We start from the raw sequence: 14,754 nt of genomic DNA, 5'->3' as shown, positions 1-14,754 counted from the left end.
ACGCCAAGTAAACGTTCTTATGAAGTGTTATGAAAAAAAAAAGAAAAAAAAATACAACTTGTGGGAAACTGACCAGTAGATGCAGGCAGAGATTTCAGACGCACGGTGGCAATTTATGAGCCTATTAAATCAACTATGAAGTTTTTTTGTTTTTTTGTCTAGGCTCAAGACTGCTGCTGTATTGCTGTTTTATCTGATCGTGCCTGACAGACTGCCATATTTGTAGTGAGAAATGTGGCCCTGGCGTGGTGGTGTTGGGGAGTTTCAGGAGGGGTAGAGATCTTATCTGGACACATGACGACCTGTGAGTCTGTGACAACACAATTATGTCAAGGAGTGGAAAATAAAAAACAGGAATAACGCGCTCAACACCCTAATCTAAATTGGACTGGGCTCTAAGGCGTCCTGGTAATGAACATAACATTTTTGAATCAAGGACAGCACTCAACGGTACTTTTTAAAAGGAGCAGAAAATAGAAATGACAAACAGGCCCGTCTGGTTGGGCTGTTTAAGGCGGTGATGTGTGTGTGTGTGTGTGTGTGTGTGTGTGTGTGTGTGTGTGAAGGTCCAGGTGTTTTTCTTGGATCTGTGTCAGTGGGTTGCCAGGCATCTGAGGTGACAGAGAGAAGGAGGAGGAAGGAAACAAAGACGAAGAAGATCAAAAAAAGTACAGACATTCAGCACAAGAAAAAGTACAGGACATTCGAAGAAGAAGAAGAAGAAGAAGAAGAATAAGAAGAAGAAGAAGAAGAAGAAGAAGAAGAAGAAGAAGAAGAAGAAGAAGAAGAAGAAGAAGAAGAAGAAGAAGAAGAAGAAGAAGAAGAAGAAGAAGAAGAAGAAGAAGAAGAAGAAGAAGAAGAAGAAGAAGAAGAAGACTGTGCTTGCAGAGCCGCTTTACTACACAGGACTTTCGGAGCACTTAGCCTTTGCCTTCAGGCCAGTAAAGCTCTTGGCTTTTAGTCATACAAACATACATAAAAGTGACAGCTCACCAATAAGGGCTCATGCTTGTTAGAGGTGACAGGTTCACTAATGACGAAATGGTCTGAAAAGTCTGACGTCTCCATTTGTTGTTACAAAACATACACACACCTGTGTGGATTGTTCGAGTGGTGACTAAGGCCTTGATGAAGCAATGTTACATGAAAGTTTTAGGCGTCATGTGTAAGCGTGTTACTACAAGAAAGTAAAAAAACAAACAAACAGACAGATACTTTCATTTATTTCCAGTTGGAAATTTCCATGAAAATGATGACAATTCTCCCAATAAAAACTCATAACAACTTGAACTTAGTTTGAGTAAAGAGCAGAAGAGAATCGGAGAGAGGGTCTCATTTTCCTCTCGGATTGCACAGCCATGACAGTGGATGTGCCCACACAGGATGTACCCTGATGAAACCATGACGACGGCACGACTTGACGCCAGGTGTGGCTGAGATGGGCTTGCACAATGACGAGCGGCGCCAATAAATCAGTTTCAGTTGATCCATCGCCATGACAGACCCACATACACATACACATACACACACACACACACACACACACACACACACACACACACACACACACATACCCTACTCCCGCACCTCTGTGAGAACCTGCCTGTGTCAGTCTGGGACACTGTGTGCTCCAGGGAAACACCAATAAAATGCTCACACACACAGTCTGAGGGCTGGGGCGGTGCCCAGCTCTCCCTCAACCTCCGAGGCTTGCTTTGTCATTTCCTTTCACAGAAACATGCTCATACATGAGCAGCATTGACTCAATAATCAGCATGTGCAGCAGAACAAACTGACTGTCACATATACTAACAAAGCTAACAGCTAACTCTTAGCCCAACACTCTTTTGGTGACATCACATAACAACATGAAAAAGGACTAAATGAGAGGTCAAACTATGGGCTGAAGGATTGACAGCATGTGATTTTTATGATAAAGTACATTCTGAGGTCGATGTATGGAAGAAGATTACACACCCTGCATAAACCTAGAAATTAGCTTATGCTAACACAAGAAGCCATGTGTTTATGTTGAAAAACACATACTGCTGCGAGCACAACAATACAGGAAATTTCCCTCAAGTTCCTGGCATCCCCTTGTGCATCTGAAGCACAAGGGCACAGTGAATTCTTCTCAGGCCAACAACAAAAGACTCCCCCCCCCCCCCAACAGCTCCAGCAGGAAACCATACTGTACTGAACTCGGCCTGTGCCGCATTGTGTGAGGAGAAACACAAAAGAGGAAAGTGCTGCGAAGCTTTTCCCGGCACCAAGCTGAGGAATGGGAAAGTCTCGGGAGCCTCCGGTGACACGTTCCCCCTCGCCGTTCTATTGCCGATGTTATCGCACGACAGGAAGCTAATGGGAATAAATGTGGCGAACGTTTCAAAATAAACACTCTGACAAGTGGGAGAACAAGTGCAAACAGAGAAAGACAAATGTGACGGAACCCTCTTGACTTGTCCTCAGCTCATTTGTTCTGCAGGGTTGAGCGGAGGCACGGGGAGTCACGGGGGGACGGAACCGAAGCCAACTGCCGCAGACTCTCGCTGAGGAACTGCAGAACCACGTTCTATTTTCAGAAACGGATGATAAGAGAACTGGTGGTCGCCCCTCCTCCTCTCAGCAGTCACACAGTACAAAAGGGCTGAGGGTGACCAGGGGTGGGCGGAGGCGGAGGTGGACGTGTGTGTGTGTGTGTGTGTGTGTGTGTGTGTTGGGGGGGAGTGCAGTAGCCCAGCAGGAAGTGCTACTCGGGAGGAGGCCTGGTAGTAAAACATGCCCCTGAAGCCCCAGTTTGGCGGCACACTCTCTCGTTTCACAAGCTCCTGAGGGTCAATGCCAGGGCAGGGGTGGACAGGGGTGGGCCTGCACAGAGGAGGACACGCAGGGCCAACAGAGGAGGAGGAATATCCGCTTAATAACTTCCAACGACCCATCATGGCACAGCAGGGAGCGGAGTATGTGTGTGTGTGTGTGTGTGTGTGTGTGTGTGTGTGTGTGTGTGTGGAGGGAGGGGGGGGGGGGGGTTCAGTGCTTCTGTGCCCTGTTCTGAGCCATTAGCTTAACCGCTAAAACAGAAAAATGAGCACTGGAACAGATCTGATTGGCCACAGGAGACATCCGGCCCTGACATTTCACTGGCATGGCATGTCCTGAGAGCTGCCTCTAATTCACATCACAAGGGCAAGGGGCACGGACAGGGCAACGCATCTCATGAGACAGGCCCAAATCTCATCAGACAACTAAGGGTCCACCATCTGCCAGCCTCACTAACCTGGCCTGACAAGCGCTGAACCCAACAGGCTCACATGCTAACCGACAACTGTGCCCCGTGCATAACCCCTCAACATCAACATTAACATTAACAATGACTCTCTACTCATAAATAGGCACACTACATCGAGGGCTGAGAACCAAAGGGGCGTAAGTGACATTTTGGTCAAAATTGAGTTATATATATCACCTGAAAGCTCTTGATGAGCTCTCATAGCTGACAAAATTATACAAGTAAAATATTTATAAATATATAGTTATTGAACAAAAACCAAAGGTGTTGTGAACATATAGAAGCAGTTAGATTTGTTTTGGCTCTCCTGTAAAGTTGGTGAAATGTCACGTACGCCCCTTTGGTTCTCAGCCCTCGACATGTGTATACCTTTACCATTCATGCAATGCGTTGTGCACGGAAATGTGCCAGGGTTGATCATGCTGTAACTGCAATGGAATGCATGCATTGTTTTATCACCTCAGAAGGGGTGGAGGAGGAAGCACAGGTACAAATCAACAAAAGGAGCTTAAACAGGGGACCAAACGGATTTGTACAGACCTCTGTCTACAAAAAAAAAAGAAAAAAAGCGGTTCTGCAATGAGATGGAAATTCACTGTAAGTGAATCTAATAATGTACTCTAGGAACATGCGTACACCCAGTGATTATATCTAATTTGAAGAGTGTAGATGGAAAGTGGTGTCCACAGCAGGCCAGTAATTAAGACTAATTAGGAGGACGTCGGGATGCTATGGAGTCTAGCGGCGTTCTCCAAACCCAGAGCACACTTCTGACGGTGGAGGGCAGACTGATTCCTTCAGTTCAGTCACGACCCGGGCCGATTGCTTCCATGTGTCTTCCCCCCCGTAATTTAATTAGCCAGATCTGCCACAATCGAATTTAGATGAAATTGAAATCGAAAATACCCGTGAAGATGTTTTTTCTGATAAACCTGCTCATCATTACGAGAGTACCGGTAATTACCCACAGAAGACAAACTCAGTGAAAAAGTCAGTCAGTCAGTCAGTTTTCTCAGTCCCATGTGTTGAGAAAATATGCATCAGAGTCTAGCCGACAATTCTGCTGTCGACTGATTGCTTCTTCAGCTCAAGGACGATAATTTCAGTTCCACAACCCTCTGGAAATGCAGAGCTGGAACATTATGAGAGCATTTGTATTCTGTGTATTTAACCCTGAATACATTTATCACTGAACATACATTAATAAATTAATGACTGTATATGATTATTATTATAAGATATTAAAAGTATACAACCATTTCCTGATAGTAAGGGGAACAGTCTGTACATGATGGGAGTCTCTATGTGTCCTGCTGGTGAATTATGGGGTGGATCGTTGGCACACAGAGGCCAGTCGAGCCTTGTCTCTCAGAGTACGGAGAGTTTCTCCCCGATATTTATTTTTCTTGAGCTCAAGCCAAGAACAGTCCCTTTAAGTTGCGCTCAAACCGCATTAAGTGGATAATGTGATATTTATAAAATTACAGATTTAAACTAACAGTCATAAGATGCTCGGTCAACGTTATTTGTATGAACCCGTCTACGTCATCTATATCTGCCAGATATTTTCCACCATCTTTTTTTGCATAGTATGTCTTCTCACAAACACATTGCACATTTATTCTAACACTGCAAGACTAATGACTGCCGTTGAAGGGAGCACTCAACCCACTACTTCTAATTTCATGTCAGTTGAGAAATTTGTTCTGCATGTCTGGAAAACTGGGACAGACGGAGTACAGAAAAACAGTTGAAAGAATCAAAATATTTTGGCCAAGAAAAAATCTCATATTGCCCGTGGTCTACTTGAAAGAGGAGAACGTGCTTCGGAGCAACGGTCATGCCTTTCTTTTTATGGACTTTTATGTGTTTTATGGGTTACAACAATAAACCAATAGTACACTTTATTTAATTTGCACCGCGATGCCTGTCAGAGAACACTGTGAAGAACCAGCTAAATGAATAAGCACTACAAAACCCTCTCTGGTACTATAACGAATAAACTCTCCTCTGGAAACATGCAACCAATTAACCTTTGGATCACTTTATTTTCTAAGGAAAAGAAAAAAGGAAACGTTTGTTTTTTTAAAAAAAAAATTTTATCAGAAAAATTTCCTCACATCTTTCGGATAAATTTCCTCAAAGGGAATGTGAGCATCATAACTTCGAGACCCACCGTTGCATAACGCAACTGGAGAGCCGTCTGTCCTATTCCATTCCCCTGCTCGGGACAGCTCTTCAGAAAGAGAGCGAGAGAGAGAAATAGAGAGAGAAAGAAAGAGAGAGAAAGAGAGAGAGAGAGAGAGAGAGAGAGAGAGATAGAACAGGAGAGAACTGTGCAAAAATAACAACAAACAGTTGGCTCATGGACAGCAATTATCTCATAAGAGGCCCTCCGCGCCGTGGGTCCTAAATGGCTCGGGGGCCCCGTGTCACTCTCGGCAACAGAGCCCGCTGGCCAAGTGATACCTCAGGGGCCCCGGCATGGGATGAGCCCCCGGGGGCCCCGGGCCGAGGCAGGCACACCGCGAGCTGCCAAACGGCTGTGTCGAGGGCTGGCTCGCCCCTCTCATCACATTTTTGAGAAGTCTAGTCAGAGGAAGCCACTTGTGGTAAGTGCTTGTGAAATCGGCGTGACGTCCGCCTCGGCGCAACGAGGCAGGCCCTCTCCCGGCCCTAATATGGAGCTGCTCTGACAGGGCCCATCAGGACCATCATCCCAGCGAGAGAGAGAGTGAGCGAGAGAGCGAGAGAGAGAGAGAGAGAGAGAGAGAGAGAGAACGAGAAAAAAACACACATCCCTGTCTGACAGAAGAGGCCATAGGAACCAGACAGAGGGGTCGCAAAGACTCTTTTTTTCCAGTCTCTGTTTCAGACATGAGACCCGTGTGCCGTGAAAGACATGCAAAAATGCTTGTCTTTTCGAAACCTTCAAAGCCAAAATATTATTATGAAGCCAAATGTGAAGCTTTCCTGAAGGTCTCCGGAGGACTGAGTGGAGAAGCTGCCTGCCATTCACGTCCAGATTCCCAGCTCGTGGGCTGGAGGGATTTATAAATAGAGACCGTTCACTAAAAACAGACAGTCTGGGCTAAATCCCTGTTCAGGAAACCAGCGGTCTGACCCAGCAGGAGAGCCGTCAGGATATTAACCAGGCACCCCTCTTAAGGGACCGTGACGTGACACACACACACACACACCCACACGCACGCACTCACACACACTCGCACACTGATTCAAGAAGCACTGGTTTGTTCATCGCGTTATCACGTCGCCTCTCCGGAGTCTTTGGGGGCGGTCCAGAGCGGGCTGGACAGCGGCGAAGCCATTAGCCAGGTGTGTTCCAGATGTCTCCAGATGTCTTTCATGCGCTGCAATCAGAGGTGCGCAAACGAGGGCAGCGTACAGACGAAGGAGACGAGAGGGAAAAGTGTTGTTTTTTTTGCGTTTAAGGAATAACTGCGTGGAGTGGTGGAGAGAGAGAGAGAGGGAACAAGGGAGAGATAGAGAAGGAGAGATAGAGAGAGAGAGAGAGAGAGAGAGAGAGAGAGAGAGAGAGAGAGAGAAAGTGCGGGCATGATCAATTCAGCCTCGCTGCTCCCTGGCCAAGGGGTTGCCGTGCCTACCGTCCGGCCACTGCGAGTCGAACGAGATACCCTGGCCCAGACCGGCGCTCTCAGGGAGCGGTGCCATGGCAACACAAACAAAACATTGCATTCCAAAGCATGAAAAAGCACATGGTGAGAATGGACGCTCAGCAAAGACAAACTGGTCCCCAGGCAAGACAAGAGATAGCATAGTCAGCTGATTACCATATGAGGCTAATGAATTACAAAAAAAACTTTTCCCAGCCCGCCCCCACTACTACAGCTGAATGTATGTGTGTGTGTGTGTGTGTGTGTGTGTGTGTGTGTGTGTGTGTGTGTGTGTGTGTGTGTGTGTGTGTGTGTGTGTGTGTGTGTGTGTGTGCATCTACTGGATGAGAACAGCAGTTGGTCACACAGGAAACATGAGCTTAACACAGATTTCAGACATGCTGGTGTGAAACCTTTTTTGTTCTCCCTTCTCTGGATCGCCCTCTCCCCTTTTCCTCATACTTTCTCCTTCCACTGTCCAGTCCTCTTTCTCTCTTTCTCTCCCTCTCTCTCTCTTTCTCTCTCAATCCTTTACTTCCTCTCGGTCTCCCTCCCTCCCTCCCTCCTTCCCCCTGGCCAGTGCTTAGCCCTGTGCCATTGGCTGTGGTCTGCAGGATGCATGGTTGGTTTGGGAGCCGTTGCCGTGTCCACTCTCCGAGCGGAGAAGCGTGGGTCTGTCCTCTAATGGGCGCAGAAGAGCTGGGGCCAGACAGACCACAGATGCCAGCTGATAAGCTGATGGTTCCCACAGATGGCTGATGGGACAATACTGTGTGTGTGTGTGTGTGTGTGTGTGTGTGTGTGTGTTTGTGTGCGTGCGTGCATGTATGTGTGTACATGAGAGAGTTTCAGAGTGAGAGTGAGAGTGAGAGTGAGAGTGGTTATGTTTTTGTTTGTATGTGTGTGCGTGGTTGTGTGTGTGTGTGTTTGCGTGTGTTTGAGTGTTTATGTTTGTGTGTTTGTGTGTGTGTGTGTGTGTGTGTGTGTGTGTGTGCGTGTGTGTGTGTGTGTGTGCGTGCGTGTGTGTGTCAGCATGTCTGTTTCAGTCATCATCAGCGTGTGATGACACAAAGCAAGGATTGCCATCTTTTTGGAAAAGACTATCATACTCATGGAAAAACATCTCAGGAAACTCAACATGACATATGACACACGTCATCTTTTATTACCGACTCTGCTGATATCACTATTTGTGATCCCACCAACTACAGCAGACAGCCATAAAAATAAGCAAAGGGAGGAGAGGGGGGAGGGGGGTCCAGGTTAGGCCACATCCGAACGCAAAATTCCTGCTGTCCAGCCATCTGATTCCACTGCCTGGCTGCCCATCCAACGGCAACAAACAATCTTTCGAAAAAAGCACCAAAAAAAATCTGGAACAAAACGGCTAGATGAAATGAAAGATAGAGGAGCTTCTACTCAGAGAAGAATAATAGACATACATCTCCCCATACCCAACACAAGAGCGAAATTAGAAACAGATGCCTTTGCCCGTCTTTTGACTTCGCTGTGGACAACGTTTAGAATTTATGAAAAATTACATTAGATCAATAAAAGACAGTCAACCATATGGCATCGTGATATAGAGCTTGAAGTGTTTGAGAATGTTCAGGAGTGTCTGGCCTTACCCACAAGTGATGGAAGAGACAAAAAAGTCTTTACATGTAGGGTCTCACCCCATTTTCATTCAAGTTCTTTATCCCTTTCTCTGCAGATTGCACTGACTTACCCATTAACCATTCAAACCACACAATAAATTTGCCCTCTGCAGCCGAGCACAAAGTAAAAAAAAACTCTTGGCCTTAAACATTCTGGCACGAGAAATGTGGTATTAACTTCACAGGACTTAAATCCCAGCTCTTACTGTATATGCTATTGGCTATAGCCAACATTTAGGGAAATTCCCGTTGAGTGCAGTGATTTCATGGGATATTTATACCCTTCATATCAACATCAAAGACGGAGGTGATTGCTTTCTGGGGTCGCAGAGCATTAAAGCGAAAAGGTGAGAGCCTGGGGACTTTTCAGTCCCCGTAAGAATCTTATAGTGCTTTTTGATTCTGATCCAACGTAGAGGCGTTTCAAGGCTGGAAAAGCTTCAGCAGATAGCCAAATACGATACGGCAATCATAACTTTATCTTCACATTGAATTTCCCAGTGTGTGCCCATGGGTGTGCATGTATATTTACGATTTGATGACATGTACGCACTGTATACATACATTTAGATCTATTTATTGTAAAATCCATCTCCATATGTATACATTTTTGCAGTTTCGTGTGCAGATGTGTTTGGCTTGTGTGACTCTTTGTGCATGTGTTTGCTTCATCAAAATGCAGCCACATTGTTGGTGACCGTTAATGCGCCCTCGACGTATCGGGGAATACTAACCCACACATCATTTTACAAGGCCGCAGCCGCAAAAACCACGAGGCTCTAAATCTTACGGATCTCGCATCCCAACACGCCGAGCATTTTTACTGTCCACCCCGCTGTGCAGCGCAGCGTCGTGAATCAATGTCCGCCACACATGTGTTTCTCCATCCTGCGCTCTCTCTGGGCGAGCGGAGCTGAGCGGAGCTGGGCCCGACAGCATACCAGCGCCGGACAGACCCAGGACCGTGGAACCACGACCCGGCTCAGTCGTTCAACACAGTCACTTCCATTCATCACACAAACAGGCTCATCCATTACCAAGGGAGGGCAGGATGGAAAAACAACAACATCGAAAAATGGCCAACAAAACTTGCAGTGGAAAAGATGATTTTATGGTCTCGCCATAACTATGATTGAATCCAATGAGAACATATCCAGTAATATTTAAAACCAGTAGCAAAGAAATGAAAAACAAATTCTGGTCTAGGCTGAAGTATTTTAATGTTTAACTACATTCTGTCCAAAATGACCACTGATACAATTTCATACGGCCTCGTAAAAATGTTCCAAAACTAAACTTTTCGCATCAGTCCACTGTTGCTGGAAGTGTGAGCCCGGTCTTTAGAAAACCATCAATAACATTCTGGATTTACACTGTAATACAATATCAGTTACGCTGCCCGTAACAGCCAACCGCCAAACCTGTCCCAGATCGGGGCCAGATGTACTGTAACTCAGCCAGAACGATCTGCTCTCTGAGTCTGTTCTTGCAAAGGCTGAGCGACTGCACCAAAAACCTCAGACCGGACTAGGGCTGCGAGTCCAGTCCAGAGTTGCGAGTGGCACAAATAACTGCAGGCTTTGCGATTAGATACCTTAACGGCATTATTTACAATCGCATTTTTGATTGAAAGTCGATGAATTGTGCAGCCCTTGTAGATTCTTGGCAAAGAGACTGCATCAACAAGCTCAACAACGCATTGCATTTATATAGTGCTTTTCTCTACGCACTTCACAGTGAACAGAAAAACCTCACTAGCAACCACCACCAATGTGAATGAGCCAATTACACTGGGGGATGATGAAGGGGCCAGATAACATGAGCCAGGTTGGGAATTTAGCCAGTCTGGACTTACATTAGAGACTTACTGGCTGTCGCTGACTGGCTAAACTGAGGCGCTAAAAAAGAAAAGATTCTATAGAAGGGCTCTGACAAACGCACAACAAGAAACCCACAGCAGAATCTGAGCACGCATCTATAAATATGCATGACTGGATATAATATAACGTGTTTACTGTTGCCTGAGAGAGTCGCTTTTGTGGGGTTCCAGACCAGAGGAACTGCACCATCATCCAACAGCTTATGAATCTTTATAAATACGCAATACCTCGGAATAGAACGTGTGGTTCTGTTTGTGGTCTGCTATGCCTCTTTAATAATTGATCCACCTAAAATAAAGGGGGAGCGAAGGAACATACAACAGGCCCTGAACGGTTTCAGGGTCCTCGTCATTGCCAAAGCCACACAGCCCTTTAGGGAACATTTGTGAGCAGGAAGCTGCTTACAGCCTTTTTACTGAAGTGGAGCTTTGTGCCCGTGCGACTGTTAACCACCAGATCGCAGTGTTCGGGACGAGCGCACCTAACAAGTTCTCCCTCGAGGCCAATTTTGAACCCCCAGACGGACTCGGCCTGCCAAGGCGCTCTACCAGAAGCAGGTTGATTTCAGATGGAGGGAATTCAGCAGGAACCGACGCGCTCCCCAAAATAACCCACATTCCGTCGTTTTATTTGATTTCAGTGGAAAAGCTGAGGCATAGTTCAGTTAAAGACATCGTAACAACGTAATAGGTTTGATGAACGCATTTATGTGGAAGCCTGCAGGAAACGGGTAGCATGATAAAAAACCAAAATGATCAAATATGAGGTCATCGGAGCTCACTAAAGTGAACTAGATTGGGAAGGACAGGAGACCTGACTCCAGTTATTCCCTCAGGAGTAATGAAATTCATTCATACTTCATTCATAGTCTTGCTCGTTCCTAATTCATTAATCAATGTATTCATTCAAATCTCTTTTCATTGATCATTAATTTGATTGATTATTATTATTATTGACTAATAACAGCAATCAGGGTAACTTTAGTGCCACTTTAGTGTCATCATTATCCTATAAATAAAAACTGATGCACACATCTGTTAAAACCCTGTAAAATGTGAAACCTTTCCCAAGTCCAAAAGGTAAACAGAAATACATTATAATACAAGTGTGCCTATTGAAAAATGAAGTACGCATACAAAGAATCAAAGGGGAAAACCAAACACTGGACTAAACGGTCTAATAACAGCTCAAGTGGAAGATCTGACGGAGTGTAAGCTGACCAAGTACCTTGGGTCGTCATGGCCCAGTTGTCTTTAATCAATTATGTAACGTAATGGTTCTGAGTCACTGACCATCCCCTGAACAGTCATACCCTCTACCCCCTTTAGCCTGACCACACCCCTAAGCACACACACATACACACACAGACTCTCACACGCATACACAGATACACACACCCACACACAAACACACGCACACACATGCACAGATGCACACAGCCACTCACACACACACACACACACACACACACACACACACACATGCACAGATACACACATCCACACAAACAAACACACAAACACACTCTCTCACACACACACACACACACACACACACACAGTGTGCAATCCTACCCCAACAATGGTATGAACACACAACAAAAGAATTCTCCCCGTCGTGAGTGACTTAGGCCGTGCCATAATAAGACTGCACAGAGAAACAGAGGGCTAAAACAAGCGCATACAGTACTGTATATATCAGATGTCATGGAGAGAAGAGCAAGGGGAGAGAGACGAAGGGATGTACTGAAATAGAGAGAGGAAGACAGAGAGAGAGGGGGAAAGAGAGCGAAAGACAAAACAGGCAGACAGAAGGCATAAGTGTAAACTGGAGAGCTTACTGGCTCTACCCCTAGTCTGACCCATCGCACAAAGTGAAATCATATCCCTCCTTAACAAACCCCCCCCCTAACCATGATGTAACGAGGACAGAGAGAGGGAAATTCTGTGTCAACACTTCGATTCCAGCAGCCCCATCAAACATAACCAAAAAAGGAGTGGAGAAGACCCCCTTTTTTGCGGATACTGTGACAGAACCCCAGTCACCAAATATTTTCATTCCGTTGACACTTCCTCTGAGGTCTCTATGTGTGCATGTCTGTAGCTGTTCAGAGAGGCAGACGCATTAAAGAAACTTTCCAAACCATTGCTAATCAAATCAAGCTGATTTCTGGAGACATCTGAGAATGTCTACCTCCAAATGATATAACCAGGCCTTTAAAGGCGAAATCCACAACTCTTATCCCATACAACTCTTTTTTTTTTGCCAAATTCAGCAGATCGCTCCCTACGGCCCTCTAGGTTTCCTTACAGTGTTTACGCTAAAGAAAAAAAAAACTTGGCTCTGTAAAGAGGAGTTGGGTGGGGTGTAATTTGATTGGCTATGAGCTCAAATATCAACACGTTTCTGAGAAATTGAGAAACAAACTGCAGACTACATCTTTAATGTGTAGAGAGGTCCATACCTATCTTCTTCGCTGTTTGTTATTCAACGCTCCAGCACAGGGTGAGTTGTTTTCAATTAAGCTATAGAGGACATATCGCCATATCTCACCACAAATGGGATCAAGACACATGTTACGACACAGCAGCGTGCTCCTAAATCACCGAAACTCACAGACACCCTCACCAAAGCTTCCTGCCAAAGGAAAACAGAAAGGACTCAAAACAGTGTTCAAAAAGAATGTGTGTGACATCCATATATCTCACATGCCCAATAAGCCGTAAATCAAGGTAATGTATAGAATTAGCTCCTATAATCATATATAAAGGCTCCTCGGCCCATTTCTTTGGTCTGCTCTGTGTGCATAGCTGAAAAGACTGCGGTTGCAGAGCAGCTGTCCAAAAAATGCTCATGCCTTTCATGTGGCCTCCCCTTGTTAGCCGGTCACATGTCTTAGTCACTTGACACTGTTTACATTATCATCCAATATGTAAGGAGCCATATACGGCCTCGTATCCCATAAAAAGCACTCCGAAAAGAATTCTTTTAGAGGACGCTGTACGATGGGGGCACTGGTTGGTATCTCTCGGACAGGCACATTCCAAGTTGAGGTCTTTATTTTGTTTTATTCCCCCCCCCTAAACAGGTCCCTGATGCTGGGCATTTCTGATAAGTCACGCAACATGTGATGGGCCGCTGATTCTGAGACAGCCACCAGCTGCGGAGGCAAAAGCACACGCACAGGAAGAAAACATCGTTAATTAGATGGCACGGAGTTGATGTAATTCCCCCTAACGACTCTCTAATTTCATTGTGTCACAGCTACAAGCTCCTGTTCAAACAATATCAATCAAATCTTTGCGGTCGCTGCATTAGCAGGACAAATGCAATTAGGTCTGATTAGCCCCTAATGACTGTGAATGACTGATCAGCTTGTTGCGGTTACAGCTTCTCACGTCGCTATCAAATTGCTGTTCCAACCATCTATTTTTGGGTCCAATCGAAGGAGGCCTTAAGGCTGATCTCAACAGCGATAGCAGACTAGTTGCCACATTGGACTGCAATTTGACTTGGTATGGAGGCATAGACACTTAACAACATAATGCCACAGGACTTGAGCCAAACACTTAATATAAAAACATCTGGCGGACTTCACCAATATCACCGCTATTTGATTCCACTTTGAGGTTTGCATGCACCCGTGTTGTTTTCAATCGGTCAGCAAATCTAATTTAAAATAATTATTATATTAAAATTTTATTTAAAATTTATAATAGAATCTTGAAATAAAACTGGGCAATGTAAAAACGATTCAAGCTGCTCTTTTGCAATACAATTAGACCACAAAGTGTTTGGGAGTTTCCGAAGATTTATTATATTTGGGGAAGGATACGATATTAAATTATCCAGTAAGGAAATAAATTAACCTTAATCTAATCCAGTGACTGGTGGTATGGTATAGGCATAAGCAAAAAGGGGGAGGGGCAGAAAATGTTAAAAATACTTGTGAGAAAGAAAGGGAAAGAAAGAGAGGGAGCAACAAAGACTAGAAAAAAAACAAGGAAAGTGAAAGAGGAGATACAGACATATAGACATGATAGATAGGCTAGACCTTACAGACAGAGAAGGCTACATAAACAAAGAGAACACTACAGAGCAACATTGTGTGTGTGTGTGTGTGTGTGTGTGTGTGTGTGTGTGTGTGTGTGTGAGTGAGTGAGTGAGAGAGAGAGAGAGAGAGAGAGAGAGAGAGAGAGAGAGAGAGAGAGAGAGAGAGAGAGAGAGAGAGAGAGAGCACATTATGGCCCCAGCTCAATATCACACCCCGCTCCCCGCTCCCCCGTCCCTGC

General features: G+C 45.2%; 1 protein-coding gene across 1 annotated transcript in view; it reads right to left on the bottom strand.

Moving 5' to 3' along the window:
* Positions 1–14,754, bottom strand: part of pdlim5b (PDZ and LIM domain 5b) — a 73,848-nt gene that overhangs the window by 48,101 nt on the left and 10,993 nt on the right. The gene's annotated exons all lie outside the window — the stretch shown is intronic.

The sequence above is a fragment of the Sardina pilchardus genome, chromosome 23 (assembly GCF_963854185.1).
Source record: "Sardina pilchardus chromosome 23, fSarPil1.1, whole genome shotgun sequence".
Lineage (NCBI taxonomy): Eukaryota > Metazoa > Chordata > Actinopteri > Clupeiformes > Clupeidae > Sardina > Sardina pilchardus.
Note: the sequence above shows the minus strand (reverse complement) of the source record. Positions and strands in the feature narration are given on the sequence as shown.